This window comes from Ptychodera flava, chromosome 8 (genome assembly GCF_041260155.1).
Source record: "Ptychodera flava strain L36383 chromosome 8, AS_Pfla_20210202, whole genome shotgun sequence".
NCBI lineage: Eukaryota > Metazoa > Hemichordata > Enteropneusta > Ptychoderidae > Ptychodera > Ptychodera flava.
Window position 1 is genome coordinate 32,070,177 of NC_091935.1, and position 15,177 is coordinate 32,085,353.

Sequence of the window (15,177 nt, forward strand, 5' to 3'; positions counted from 1 at the left end):
TGTCTTCACTTGAATGTAGTTAAGTTTGTCGTGTGCCTCAAAGTGAAGCATCCCAATTCAAGAAATTGTGTTTAACTCATAGGCGTGCGACTTTATATCAGATGTAGTGATATAGAGCCGACACAAAGAAATCGCCAGAAACCCCTAAATTACCTGTAAGTGAAAGAGTTTAGAATTATCATAGATTTGAATGTTGTACACCTCTGAACAAAGTGTGAGTTTGGCTGTTATGCTGCAATGACCATTGTTTGATAGACTAAGATGAGATTTGATAAAGAATCAAAATTTATACATGTATGTATGTGTCATATATGTATGTATATGTGTGTATGTATGTATTTATATAGGTGTACATGCATGTATCTATGTATGTATGTAGTTATGTATGTATATATGTGTGCATGTATGTAATGATAGGGTACTGCCTCTGCAAGGGACACTGAGTCTCCATTTTGCGACTCAATATCAGTGTAACATCCAGTTACAGGCATAGTAATGAGGAGTCTAACTCTATTGGCATACCAGTGCGGCACAGTCACCTTACTGAAAGTAAACAACAGTTTCAATTTGTAGTCTTTTAGTAACAAAACGATTACTTAAAAGGTACGGAATGCGACGACCAAATTACAATGACAAATTGTAAGTGACATGATATATGATGGTATCATCAGTCACTTTGTAATGTGTCTGGGCTGGCAAGGTTGGTGTTGAGGTTGTGCGAAAGACTGGAGGCGGTGAATACTATTATATAATCTCAAAGATGCTGCCTCATTCGCTACATAGCTGAAGACTGATTTGCCGTACACCTGGTAGGCAGAACTATTGCGAGCCTATCAAAAACAAAAATAAGATTTTGGACAAAATGCGTCTAAGTCTATATTTCAGACAGCATGCCTGATATCATTAATCCTAAAGCAGTTCGTACCTAGAAATTAAAACTTAAACTTTCGCCCAAATCTTCGTTAAGGATACTTTAATACTGTCCCTTTGAAAATCAAGAATGAAAATAAGGGGACTAGATAAACAAATTACCAAGTATTTACTGACGCTTCAAAATTCGAAATGGCCACCATCCCTGTTTTAACTCTTTGGGGGAAATTACATGTTCAATTTTAATTTTAATTTTTTAATTTTTTTTAATTTTTTTTTAGTCCATCATCCAACGGGCGCTAGCCCATTTACAGGATGAGGTACCCATAACTCACTACCCCAATGGAGCACTAAGGAGTACAGTGCCTCGCTCAACTTCAAGGGCACAACAGCGAGCTAGAGTCTCGAATTCACCGTCCTCCGACAGTGAGTCCGCTACTCTGGATCTACCGGGATTTGAACCGGGTCTCGAACTCACCATCCTCCGATAGTGAGTCCGTTACCCTAACCACTGGTCCACGAAAATAAGCCGGTGAATAGTCCAGTTACTTCATGAGTGTCATGGTGATTCCTCAAATGGTAGAACAAGAACTTGTCGTAAAAATTTAGGAGTCAGAATCTGTTCCCTAGTGAGGTGCATGCTCCTTTAAAGTAAAAAAGTCGTAAAGAATGGTTACCATGCGAAAAGCTATTTTCGGTTCAGATCTGGTTTCCTTGACCTCGACAAAAGGATGTTTTCATCACATGAATAACTTGAAAAAAAACCCAACAATAATGGATGGGGGCCAACATACCATGTGACTAGATTGATATATATCAAGTTGCAGGATTTCTTGTTAAAGTCTCGACTGGTTTCGTGTTGATCATGGTTTTAAACATTTCAAAGTTATCTTAGTGGCTGATAGTCATTGTTTTAGCTGTTGTGATTTACATGATGCGTATTGTTGAATATATTGCTGTCTATCTGCACAGCACTTGCCAATTTCAATTCTTCTTCATGAATTTCATAATCCACCAGTGGCATTTTCTGTTGGTCAAGTTCATGTCTCTCGATGAAATAAAATGAAATCCATGCAAAGTCCGATTACAATATTCCAATACGGCGAAGTCACTCCTTGTCATTACCCTAGCAATGATGTTCGACGGTATGTCATTTCATTTGTAATTAGAGTAGGAGCGTGCAGCCAACTTTTTATAAGCATTTCTGACAGTAATTTCCTCTTACAACAGGCATGTTTGGAAGCATTTCTGCGAATCTTGTCTAAAGATCAACTGTCAGATATTTTACAGCATTTTAATGTTTGTTTCGTTAATTATGATTTGGATGTATTGTGATATAGTTAAGTGGGGTCTTAATTTATTTGTTCCTGTGGGTGTGCTACACCCGCCCGCTCCTTAAATACCTACAGGATTGGCTGCTTTCATGGCTAGGGTTGATAAACAATTTTGCTTTTCCAAACGATTCGCATTTGCTAGGCAAGCAAAATAAAAGTAATTTCAAAGCCAGGCATCTAGACTCATATTCGTCCGCTCAATACATCCAGCTGATGCATGGCTCACATATAATGGACGCATCAAGACTTTGGACCCGTGTTTCGCAATACTATTTAAATGGAAAACAGACAAGGAGAAAAGACTGTTTTTCTCCTTTTCTGTGAATGGATACCGGGAAGAAAGGAGCATTCTCGCGAACCAGAGCATAATTTCCGCTCCGCTGACCGGGTAGCGCTAAGCTGTTGCCGTAAAGAGGCGAGTAGTGTACGACGATAGAAAGGAGTGGAACGAACGAACGAACGAACGAATGTAATTAAATAAATAAATAAAGAAAAAAACTAGCTAACTTGAATTTATTTTCTGATCTGAAATATCGGATTTCAACTATTAAAATCATATTCGTGATGGAATGCTGGTCATATATCGTGCAAACTTTTTTTACATTTTCAATAACCTGGCCCCAGGGGCATGTAATTTACTATGTCTAGTATTCACAATTCAGCGTCAAGGTTTTTCAACTTTTGTGGAAGCAGAAAAAGAGCCTTCATTCTGATGGGACTCGACGTGAGAACGTGTCATTCTCGACAAAGTCTTCAATGGTTTGGTATTCGCCATGAGGAATCTGTAGGTTGAAGTGGACGTGACGTTCACGATATTCTTTACAAGAAATCATTTTCGTACCGTCTTCATACCGTCACACAACAGAAGACAGATAGTTGCTGGACAAAGCTACACCTCTTAGGTGTTTTAAAACTAGTCGTCGGAATGAGCTTCAAAATTGATCAGTCCTGTTGAAGGACGAGTGCCCGCCCACGATTTTTTCCTCGCCTGATTCAGACGACATGTTCCATAAATTATAATGATATGTTGATATCACTACTCTTTGCGCACCTATACAAATACCCAATAATACTAAATCTGAGCCTGAACAGCCAAACACTCTTTGATACGGTCAGAAGTATAAATTTTCTTTGAAAGGACAATGACTTTCAAGATGTTATCTGTAATCTAAAGAAATTTTAGATTTAGAAGTCATAGATATCTACGGAACAAGTTCATCGAAGTTAACCGTTCCGCTAAAATTTAAAGAAGAAAAGTGGTGAGCGTCATAGGCTCTCCGCGGAATATTTGCTGATTTAACTGTAGTTATGCAGTTTCTTCAATACTCTCCGCAACAACTCCCGTAATTGCTGCAGTTTTGTAGCATATAGAAAAACCGATTATGAGTCACGTGCACTGTGTCACAGATTTTCCTAAATACATTTGTCATGTGATCAGTTATTACTTACATTTCCTATTTCCGATTGATGGGTTCATTATGTCATGTATGAATTTGCACGTATGTGTCATGTACTTTTGAGCTTTCAGCTAGGATATGTCCCAACAAGGAAACAAATTACACATCTGCAGCAGTCAGATTTTTTTTTCAACAGTTGTGGCCTCTGTTTCTGTAGGTTTGTATTTATCCTTACATTTCGCAAGACATTTTCAACATCGCTGTTCCAACACCTGTTGTGACATTTAATGTCGATAGCTTTCGCTTCCTTTGAATCTATTGCACCACAGAGTCTGATTTTTAATCTCTGATTTACCTTCGTTGACTGTTCTGTGTAGTTAGTTTTCCGGCATGGAGAAGCTTTTGAGTGGACCCGAAGTAAAACTAAGGCAATCATACCAAAACACATGCTCTGGTCATGCATACTCGATGATGCTCTTACGAAGGCAACTGCAGGTTTAGATAAACTAACATTTTCAACGAAAAATGAGAGTATGGCGGTTGTGTAAAGGATCGCTCAAATGCTTGAGGGAAAGTAAAGAAGTCGTGTAAGTCCAGTTACCCAACCTACACGAATTTTTACCCGCAAATCCTAAATCTTTACGTAAACTTAACGAGGAAGTAAAAAAAACAAAGCACACCAAAATCACACATTTCAAAGTTCCCGCCTTAGTTCTGTAGTACATACTCATGACCTTGAACAGAATACATTGCTCGTCACCACATATTACCCTTCAGTCATAAGATTTGAAAAGAATAAAGACAAACTTCCCTTTGATTTCCTGTGAGAAGATTTATTTTCGTCTCCTCATGTTATGTCGATTTGACAGCTTTTATGAACTTAACGGAAATTTGATTGTTTAAATGGAATTTGCCTATAATATTTATCCAGCTTATTTACTCTCAATCGCAATTTTATGATGTTTATACACGGTCTGCGTATTGCTAGATTGTTAGGCACCTAGATGCATTTCAAAAGCTGTCCAACGTGTTTCACTTCAGAGGGTCTAAAGCGTTGAATGCCTTAGATGTCAAACAAAATGCTAATGTACACACCTTCAAATGTGACTTTAAAAGATTATGTCAGAAGGAATATTCCCCCTTAGTTTCTTCTTGTACACATTTTTGTGATCTGTAGTTGTTCTCACTTTTCCTAAGAGCTCCGCTGAAAATTACTGTGTAGTACTGAAAGAGCCCCGATGAAAATTACTGTGTAGTAACTCGGCCACTCAATAAAAGTGTAAATAAATAAAATAAACTGCAGCGTTGTATTGATTTAATACATTTCACTAAATTCTCTGATCTGAAAAGTACTTTTCCAACTGTAATGATTCACAACATTTTCCTAGGCCTTGCGAACCCGCTATTTGAAATTCTCTCCCGGACAGACATTGGTTTCCTTGCGTTCTTACTCAAAGTACAATTAACAAGTCATCGTTGATGACACAGTCCCCGCTTGCTAATGGGTACTTTGATTACAGGTCCTGTGATAAAAATACTTTGATACAGATGGCACTCAATGGCCAAGAATGAGTTCCATTGTGATGAAAAACATAAAACCAATGTAGGCCACTATCCTAAAGGTCATTAAATGAGTCAACTGGGAATTAGTTGACAGGATGTTGCAAAACATTTTTTCATACTATCCTAACACTAATAGATTATCACCGGTACCATATTTCATAAAGTTTAATGCAGTATTTACAACACTATGAGATCAACATCTGTATCAAGTTTCATCAAATTTGACGTTGTATTTGTGGATATATCACTCTAATTAGGAAAGTTCATTACATATGCAATTACAAATTAATTAAAATGACACTGATAAATGTCTTTTTCACTGTTGAAGCAATGTGAGCTTAACATCTGTACAAAGTTTCATGAAATTTGATGCAGTATTTCTTGACATATCAGCCTAATTATGAAACTTCAATAATTGACATGATACTGCTACATGACGTGAAACAAATTGACGAGCATGTATGAATATGTCAATGTCCTTGTACTAACTTTGAATGATACTGGTGGAAATATATCTGAGTTATGGCTCAGTATGAGAAAATTGTAACAAAATCGCCGCCACGCAGCAATATTTGATCTTACCGTTTAAAAATCAACATGTATATGTATGACATAATTCAATGTCCAGTTACAAACTTTGAATAAAATCAGTTGAGACTTGCCAGAGTTATGGCTCTCGACATGAAAAAAAAACATAACAAAATTGCCATCATGTGGTCATATTGGACCTTATCGAGAAACAAATCAAAGTACATATTTATATCAAAGTACATATGTAATCTATAAGTCAATGTCCTTGTACCAACTTTGAATAAATTTGCTTGATACATGTCTGAGTTATGGTTCAGGACATGAGAAATCATAAAAAAAAACGGCCACAAGGCGGCCATATTGGATCGTATCACAAAACAAATCAATGTGTATATGTATGACATAGGTCAATGTCCTTGTACCAACTTTGAATAACATCAGTTGAGATATGCCTGAATTATGGCTCTGTACACAAAAAAATCATAACAAAATGGCTGCACAGCAGCCATATTGGATCATATCACAAAACAAATTGACATGCATATCTATGATATTGGTCCATGTCCTTGTACCAATTTTGAATAAAATCGGTTGAAACATGTCTGAGTTATGGCGCTGTACATGAAAAAAATCATAATAAAATGGCCGCCTGGAGGCCATATTGGATCGTATCACAAAACAAATTGACATGCACATATATGACATAGGTCAATGTCCTTGTACCAACTTTGAATAAAATCGGTTGAGATATGCCTGAGTTATGGCTCTGTACATGAAAAAATCAAAACAAAATGGCCGCCTGGCGGCCATATTGGATCGTATCACAAAAAAAATCAATGTGCATATGTATGACATTGGTCATTGTCCTCGTACCAACTTTGAATAAAATCGGTTGAAACTTGCCTGAGTTATGGCTCTGTACATGAAAAAATCGTAATAAAATGGCCGCCTGGCGGCCATATTGGATCATATCACAAAACAAATTGACGTGCATATCTATGACATTGGTCAATGTCCTTGTACCAACTTTGAATAAAATCGGTTGAAACATGTCTGAGTTATGGCTCCGACACATGAAAAAATTGTAATAAAATGGCCGTCTGGCGGCCATATTGGATCGTATCGCAAAATAATCGATGTGCATCTGTAGGTCATAGTGCTATGCCTTTGTGCCAAGTTTGAACAAAATTGGTTCAGCAGTATCTGAGAAACTGTTGATGACGGACGGACGGACGGACGGACGGACGGACACACGGACGGGACCCAATCTATAAGTCCCCGCCGGACTTCGTCCGCGGGGACTAACAAGGACTGCCATCGCAACATCATTCTGGTGATATCACAACGAAATACGAAACTGACAAAGCATCTTCAAAAGCATTGTCAATTGGTCGCAAATTCATTTATCAAATCGACCAAACATTCTATCGTCTGTATTTAACACGATTGGAACTAATTTGGGATAATTGGATTTTCATATTTTTCAAATTTCTCAAAAGTTTTAGTTGCCTTATAGCTGAATGTCACAATATTACAAATTACTCATAAAAACAAGAGTGTAACTTGAAAAGAAAAGCAGATGAGATAACATTTGCAGATTTTAAAGACATTACTTCACCATCCAATTATCCCAAATTAGTTCCAATCGCGTTATTTGTATTCTATTCCCTCGTCATCTTAGATGAGAAATATTCCCTTGAAAAAAACTGTGTAGGCAACGTGCGGCTCCACCCTAACTCTCACACAAGGAAAATGTTGTAAAAGAAGACAGCATGTTTGTTCTGTCAATTGTAGATTGATTGTGACACACTCCAAAATTCCCAAATTACTTGTTTTTAAATAGTAAATCTGGTATCATTTGTGCAACATATAGATTTGTACAAACCTTGATAATAACTTAAAGGCATCGTTGATGGAATATGTTTGTCTGCAGATTCTGGCATATGTGCAGAGCCAATAATTTCAATGGAGACAATGGCTTTCCTAATGAAGTTAAGCGAAAGATATTCACGTGATAAGAATTTATAAAAATTACATGGTCTTCATTTGTAATGGCTGACCTCACGTGACATAATAATATGTACCTCCAGTTCACATAAATTCAAATCCATAGTCGGTCAATCGGTCGCAACTTTCCATTATCCGATCGACCCGCCTACACTATCGGAGATTTTTCAATTCCATATTTGAGCCAAGCTAGTCAACAGGGCTGTAGTCAAGTAAGGACATCGTAAGTCATAACAAACTTTGCCAATTGGCTGCACAATGGATTTCATACCTGATAAATGCCGATGAATGATCAGTCCATCATATCAAATTTTGGAAATAAAGAAGCAGCATTTATTTGAGTTATTTGGAGGCATGTGCACTGCTGTGATGCCCATAGTCGGTCCCTTCATATACTGTTTAGAAAGACTGTTGAGGCAGTACTGTGACCCTGCATTTCAGCGAAATGCTACGACTACATGTATAACTGTAGACCCTATTTCTAAGGGAGCCTTCAGTAATTATAGGGGGTGGGCCGGAAGAATTGGGGGAGGGTTTTATTTCTAAAAAATCTCTACGAGGGGAAGGGTCACTTTTTATAAACATATCTTCGGGGAGGGTCACTTTTAAAAGATGATTTTACGGCCAAACCTTTGACTGTCAATTTGATATTTCCTGATCAGGAAATTGCCGATGAAATACATTGATTAAATACATACACATTATTGACAAGCTTCAAAAACAAAGAAGATGCAATGATATCCTTCATTAAAATCCTTGAACAGTTAAAACTGATGAAAGACAAGACAAAAAAACATACGGGAAAGATGGAAAAGCGTATATCAATGTCTATAGATGCACAGATATTATTTGTTTCATGTTTTATATTGGTAAAAAATTGATCATAGTTCTCTAATAGACTACCATGTCTACTGATAGAGGGATCGTGAGTGAATCAGCATTTCGGTGAAATTCCAAAATCCAATTTCTTGCACACACATCCATTTGTAACCACCCTAGTCTAATCAAGTATATTAATTTCAATAATCAAGCGTACTAAATACATAGATTAACCTATTTTTGTATTGGAAAAAAATATTCAAAGTTTCCTCATAGATCACTACATAGTGAATCAACATTTCGGAGAAATTCCAAAATCCATTTGCACGCAGATCCATTTGTAAACACCCTAGTCTAATCAAATACTTTAACAAGCATACATAAATACACAGATTTAGCTATTTTTATATTGAAAAATTATTCATAGTTTCCTCATAGACTACCACAAATAGTAAATTAACATTTTCAATGAAATCGAAAAATCCAATTTCTTGAACACACATGTAGTTTTACTTCCAACTTTAAGCAAAGTACATTAACAAATATTATCAAACATATATAAATGTACAGATAAAGCTTGTTTTGTAGGGGGGGGGGAACTGTCAATAGTTTGCCTGTTGGACTCCCATGTATTATGATTTGATATTTTGGGGTGAAGCACTATATCAGCCACATCTTGCCTTCTTTTAGTTGCGCAAAATATGTTGACCCTCCTGCACCTTCCAAAATGCTTGCGTGATAAATTGCAACCATCCCCCAAAAACGCCAGCCCTCCCCTTGTAATTTCTGTCCGTAACTTACATAACAATTAAACTAATTGTATGTAAAATTAGCTGATACAGACTCGGTTATTCATGAGGAGAATACTGCAGTGATTTGGGAAGGATCAAGTTTGAGAATGCCGGACTAGGGGAGGGGGTAGTCACATTTTAGACACAAGGATAGGGGAGGGGTCACATTTTACAGTACATATTTCTCAAGGGTGAAAATATGTGTTCATCAAGTTGATGAGGCCATTTGCGAAAGATCAAGTGGTTCATGTTGCCAACCTTACTCAACCAAATTACTCACTGACCCTAAGCTTTTTATAGCCGTGCGTAAATACGGAAGTAAAAAAACTAAAAAAACAGGGAAAGCAGAGGGGGAAAAGTTAATCCGCCGAAACTCTATCATGATCTATAACGTCATAGCTGTAAGGGAAACATGGCATATGAAATTAAATCACAAAACATGCAGATCTCCAAGTCTATGAACAGACGACTGTAGCAGCAAAAAAAAAGGTTTTAGCCTGACAGAAATTTCTTTCAAAATCCGCTTGTCTCACCATGTATATACGTCCCAAACAGAAGGATAATAGTAGTACAGAATTTTCTCAATGTCACAGCCGGCAATAGTATACAGCACTCCAACAGCTATGCCCGGTTACCCAGAATGCACTGAAGGGCTCTCGCCCGGCCGCTCCTCTACGATTTGGTCACCTCGTGAGTCATAAACATCTAAGACGGTCGACCATATTTTCATAATGGCGAATTTCTAAAGCTAGTACACGACTACAGGAACCAAACTAAAATTTTCGGTAATACATGAATTTCATACTAAAAATGCCTGAAAAGTTGAAAAGATGCATAAGTTTAGCTAGTTTCATGGAAAAAAGAAACTTTTTGCCATGAGAGCGATGCATTTGTGATTGTCAGTTGAAGCACATTCAAAGGTCTTATTACTTACCAAAAATGTCTGAGATGACATATTTTTGTCGTCCGTGTAGCAGATGGTTTTGCCCTAAAAATATTACCAGGCCTACATATAAACTGATACCACTGCTGTGCTTTATTATCGAGTATAGACGGATATCTTACCATTCCGATTGTTCAGACACTTGATACATGATTTCCTTCTGGATTCCTACAACTGCACTATTTAGAATCTCATTATTTATGATAAATTTTATCGCCTGATTTTAACATACTCGAACTTCTTCGTGGAATGAATAAAGAATGAATCAATGGAAGGAATGCTAGCATTGCACGTTTATTCGGACATCAAAATCTACAAGTGAAAAAAATACCATGGGTAGTAAAACGCACTAAGTTTTACAACTGCTAAGAAGAAAAAGAGGGTAAATGGTGCAAGGTATATATTGCATATATTGTCTTGTTACACAACTAAAATACGTTTTTTCCAAAAAACAACATTTCAATAGTAGCTGCATGACCACTGGATACCACTGTAGACAGTTATTATTAAGATTCAAATTTTGAAGGGAACACGCTAACGAAATGTTAAATACAGTAGCATTCAATATTGACCTAAACATGTGCATCTATTCACTTAATTTATTTATACGAAGTCGAATGGAAAATTCGCACATTCAATACCATCGCGTTACCAATATCTTTGCTCTTGCTAGCAGCATTATTTTTTTGTAATTTCATGTTTTTTTTGTTGTGATACCATGGAACAGCCGCCATTTTAAATACAGACTGTAGATCAGTGTAATTCTGAGTATGAGTCTGAATTCGATTAGTGCCCGTGGCAACTATTTTCCAGTGTTTTTCTCACGTAACGACTTGTAATAAATGGCAGTGTCTTACCCATAAATTGTATTCAGTTGATTTATACATGAGAATGAATATTATTGCATTATTATATAGCACAACATTTCCTAACACCACCGTTACTTTCTGAACAAAATCGTTTACTGGTGCTGTTCAACGTATACGTCAACCGGAAGATTTCTTTCACGATATAAGATGTTGTAAGGTTCGCTGTAATACTTTACAGTAGTTAACGTATGCTTTTGTAAAATGAACTTGGTTAAATGTTTGTCACTCTTATTTCAAACGTATCAGTACAATAAGTATAATTTTGGGATTGAAGCAGTTGTAACAACGCAGTTAAACTTGAAACTAAATTAAAATCCCTCCCTAAATTCAAAGAAGTTTGTCCGCTTTCTTACCTTACTTAGTGACGCTTATCTGGCGCATTTTATTGTTGCCCTCATCTTGAGATCCGCAAAATTCAAGTCTCTCGATTTTTTCTTTATTTGTGCAATTTATGGTGATAGAATCTCAATAAAGCGTGCGAAATATTTAAGAGATGAGCCTATTAGAATTTATATCTATACGTTTTCGACAATTTAAAGAATTGCATATATTCTAATCTCCCGTTTAATGATGCTGGCAACATTTATAGTTTTCAATTATCCCTATGATTTTATCTACTTTTGATAAACTATTCTGAAAAAAAGTACTAACTTAAAGGCCCGATAGCTGTATCTTTTAGCTTTATTTTTTTGTGATTTGTGATTTCACTTTTGAACTAAAACAAGTTCATTGGAATATACTCATTGAGGAGTGTTAATACAGGTAGAATAAACTGTCCACTGTGACTACATGTGCAATTTTGAGTAAGATAAATAATAAATGTTTGCCCAAACATAAAATGACGCCCTCAAGCAAATAAAGCAAAAACACAGTATGCAGTGCATATATGCATTGGAATCTTCACAGAAACAACAGAGTAGTCCAACATGATGCACAGTTCTGAATGTATTCCACTGGGACACCATATGCTATGTTTTCTTTGTAATATTACCAATTTTTAAAAAAGTCGGGAAATCAAAAAAACGCTTAAAATTTAAATTTACTTGTCCAGTTTTCCAGTGGTAAATTTAAATCTGTAGAATTTAAAGAAAACCAGAGAAAATAGAAAGCCTTTTTCAGGTCGACAAAGTTCAAGAGTCACAGCTACAGGGGCTTTAAACATAACTAGCATTCGGCTGTACCTCAACAATACCGTCTCTCTCTCCAGTTTGGGCATCGATGGATGGATTATTTGGTGAGTTCGCTGTGGCAGGTGTTAATCGATTGATGCAATCACTAACAGTGGCAGATGTTGCAAAAGCCACCTGATGCAGTCGACCACCATGCATCGGGACATCTGCTCGGACTGTCAGAGTATCGGAACGGAAAAGTTTTCCGGTGAGGACCTCTTTGTACGCGTCACGGAAATTCTTGTTGCTTGCACCGTATATGATAGGATTGAGAACACCAGCAACGTGTATGCATGGGTAAAGTACGAAGACAAATTCAGTAGTCGGGGGTATGCCAAGAGCAATGTGAACATTGACGACGATCACATACGGCAAATAACCAAGGAGTATTAGAAAAAACACGGCGATCAAAACTTTCATCATTCGCACTTCTTGTCGACTGGGTGACGCGCTTGTGCTGATATTTTGGGCAAGATGAGATCGAACACGTTGGCGACTCTTACGCACGTAGATGAAAATCATGGTGTAGCAAATGAGTGTGACTAGGCATGGCAGATAGACAGAGATAAGAAATTCCAGCTACCTAGCGTTTGCTTGACAACGAATGAGTGGTCGAACATACTTGGCGCGTTGCGGAATACTGAATGCGAACATTCCAAGAGGAATATCCAGGTAAATAGCAATGCGAAAGCGACCGTTAATTTGTTGGTGACACGGCTGTATGTGTTTCGGTGTAAGACATAAACACATCGATTTATTGCGATGAAAGCGGTCAAGTACAACGAAACACAATTGAGGTACACGAGCAGGGTGAGATGGATAGCGCACAAGGTTTGTCCGAATTGCCAACCACGGCGGAAAAATGAGTCAATTGAAAAAGATGATACCAGAAGAACAGCGAGGATGTCGGTGAAGCTGAGGTTAACCAGAAATATATTCGTGAATGTTCTCAGCTTTTTCTTCAAAATGACGGCAGCTACAAAAACGAAGTTGCCAAAGAGTGTGATGACAGAGAATATTACCTCGATAGTGCCTATCATCTTGGTTGCCCACACCGAAGGTAGCGGGAGTTGATAGTTTTCCGTCTTGTTATCAGCTGTTGAGATATTCATCGTTTTGGTGTGATAGTTTAACGTTCAGCAGAACAGTTCTGATTTTGACGATATCAATACAGCCACTTCGGTTCTCTGGCTTGCTGTTCTATGGTAACATTTTCGCGAGTTTTGCCGTCAATATAGTGTCATTACGTCATGTGCATGTCAAGAAAGACATGTACTCTGCACGTACACTGCATGTATTTCCGGTTGACCCTTGGTGCGACCACAATCATCATCTTCTTCAGTGGATGGATGGATGGATGGATGGATGGATGGATGGATGGATGGATGGGATGGAGGGAGGGAGGGACGGAGGGAGGGAGGGATGGATGGATGGATGGATGGATGGATGGATCTGTGTGTATATGTATATCTGTGTATGTACCTATGTCCAGTTTGTTTTGTACTGTATGTATACACGTATCTCTTATGTGAAAAGTAACTGTCAGACAATTTAGTTTCTGAATTTGTTTAATTGTGTAGTTTGTGCATACATTACCAGTAAGTAGGTTCTGAATCTATATATTTTCATGGAGGTGTCAAAGGACGCACACCTGTTGAAGCGTGTTTCCGTTATTAATAAAATGTATGAGTACAACGCGAAATGCATGAGTAAAACGAACGAGTCAGCGATTAAAAATAAATACATAAGTAAATAGGGTTAATTTGGATTTATTTTCTGATACCTATACATCATGACTGAAATTGATTACCAGGTTTAAGTTACAAATTGGTCATACATCGTGCAAAATTTCACAACGTCAATGAACTGGCCGTAGGGCATTTATTGATGAAGTCTAGTATTTCATTTCAGCTTTATGCACAATTTCAGCGCCGAGGAATCCCCCGAAAAGGGCTTCAATGATGTGACAATTTGTCATTAAACCGTAAAGTTTTTGATGGCTGTATATTTGCCTTGAGGAATCTATATGAAGGTTGTAATGGACGTGACATATAAGAAATACTGAATGGTGTTATTTCGTACTGTCTTCATTAAAATTGTCACAATAAAAAAGGCAGTCGTTGGGAAGGTCATTTGCTGTTGAAAAGTCGTCAGATCAGTTTCAAAATCGACATAATCTGTAGCAGTATACAAAATGCCCGTCGACTCTATTTCATCTCCTTCTCGCCGTCATTCAGACGACACGTTCCATTGGTGTACATTGATAAGGCTGGTCATGGCGCCTAAAAGAGTCCAATGACATTCACAACCTAGACAGAAGTAGGAAAAACATTGAGTTACGAGATACAGGGAATGCTTCACTCTTATCAGATGCTGCAGGTGTTGTAAGGGAAAACAGACTGAAAATACACTTTTTCAAAATATAACTCGATTCCCCTCGTTTTATAAAACATTGCAGAACTTGAGCAATTTAGCACAAAATCGGATGACATACATGAGTCCCATTGCCAATGGCCAGACACGTCTTGCTGTGGGGGACGGTTGATAGTTTCATCACTCTGTACACTAAGATATTTTTTAATGACTACTCTGATGTCTACCTATGAAGTAATACCGTCGACACCCTTTATTGTGTTATATACACGGTATGGCTGTACAGACAACCGGACAGTCACGTGACTCGGCATGAGTTTACGATACGTTCTTTGCTTCAGAATTTCGCCCAAAGTCCGAGGGAATTATTCTCAGAGTTATTGTATGAAATGTAATTTGCTTTGGTCAAAAAATCTTCGATTGATTGCGTTCTCCACTATATTGGAGTGTTAGGAAGTGAATCTTTATACGGAACAGTGTTTTGTATCACTTTTGATGACACGAAGGGTTT